At 35.5% G+C, this 1,683-nt stretch overlaps 1 pseudogene; it reads right to left on the minus strand.

Annotated features, from left to right (window-relative positions):
• Nucleotides 1–685: 685 nt before the first annotated feature.
• LOC112480352 lies at nucleotides 686–804 on the minus strand (annotated as a pseudogene).
• Nucleotides 805–1,683: the final 879 nt, after the last annotated feature.

Genomic DNA, 1,683 nt, shown 5'->3' on the forward strand with positions numbered 1-1,683 from the left:
GAAGAATTAAAGGAAATTAAATAGTGCTCATATCCACAGAATGCCACTACCATGAGCTCTCACTGATTTATATTCATATTGTACCAACTTGCTTTCTCAATATCTAAGAAATAAGAAACAGCAACAAAAACATTGTTTCGAAGCAGTGCAAAACTTTTGCAACTCTGTTAAGTATGGAAATGATTGAAAAAGTAAATTCTTCCAGGGTGTGGTGATCGCCAGGTGTGGGCACTTATTACATGATTTCTGCTCTCTCTTTCTCTCTACACACACACACACACACACACACACACATTAACATTTCCCAGACTTTGACATTCACACTTAATATATGCAGAATAGAGACCAGGAATCCCAATTCTGACTTTAAGGCCAGACTGGTAACATAGAGTGAGAGTATGTGATCCTATCTGAAGACATTCAAATTCCAAATTTTTAAACATTGTTGTCTGCAGATAAATATCTGCACCATATATTTGGTCATCAGATGGCTGTCAGAGGGCAGTTTGCAAGCAGCTTCAGTAAATATGGAAACTTATAAAGAAATTGTCCAGTATGTTCTTTAACATGTTTGCTCAATGCCTTTATTTTCTTATTTTAACTTTTTTAGGCGAGACAACCTTTGGTTGACCTCACAGATTGCAAGGACCTTGTCAATTTACAATCCCTTATTTTCTACTTTTTATGCCTACTGCACCTGGTCTTCGTAGGTGGTCTCCCATCCAAGTACTAACCAGGCCCGACCCTGCTTAGCTTCCGAGATAGGTCAGGATCCGGCTTGTTCAGGGGAGTATGGCCATAGACCCTGCTCAGTGCTTTTAAATGTCATAACTGCCTTGAACAATCATTATCTAATCACCATTATCTAAGTATGAATAAAGTAAATTGTGCAATGGAATTCACAAACATAAATGTAGCTTAAAAATCTTAGATCAGTGTTTCTCAAAGTGTGGACCTCAAATCATTGCTAGTTTCTGATCATTAGTCAAGTGTTTGGCAAATAGTGGCATTTTTCAGAAGAAAAAAAATAATGTAGAAATTGTGTTCGCACACATTTCACAAACTTGAAAAATATAACATTAATTATGCCTTTTATGAAAATCCTTCATATGTGATTTGCATGAATAAATATTACTCTTGCACAATAAAGCCAGTACAGTGAATCTTCACAGTTTCTTTTAGTTAATATAACAAAGTCTATCCTGGAATATGTGTTTTTTTTCTCACTTGCCTACTCTGTAGTATTTTGTGAAATTTAATCCTTTTCTTCTAATTAAGTGCGTGTTATATTCTCAATGCATATAATATATTAATGGCTCGAAAGTGGTTCATAGAAAAAAAAGTTAAAATAATAACACAAATAGATAAACCATATATTAGTTAGGATATTGGCTCTGATATTTTAATTGAGACCAAATACTATTGACTTAAACAGTATGAAAGGCTTTTTTCTTAGCTGGTAAGCAGTCCAGGGAGGTGTAAAAGCTCTGCCCCATAAGACCATCTGGGAGCCAGGTTCCTTCTCTCTTTAAATTTGCACCATCTCCTATGTTGTCATCCTCATCTACATGCTAAAAACTGACTTGTCACCACTATGTCTCAATTCTAGCTCCCAGATAATAATTGAGGAGGAGGAGAAGAAAGGGAAATAACATCATGTAAAGAACATGATTTCAGATGTCA

The sequence above is a fragment of the Pteropus alecto genome, unplaced genomic scaffold (genome assembly GCF_000325575.1).
Source record: "Pteropus alecto unplaced genomic scaffold, ASM32557v1 scaffold103, whole genome shotgun sequence".
Classification (NCBI taxonomy): Eukaryota; Metazoa; Chordata; class Mammalia; order Chiroptera; family Pteropodidae; genus Pteropus; species Pteropus alecto.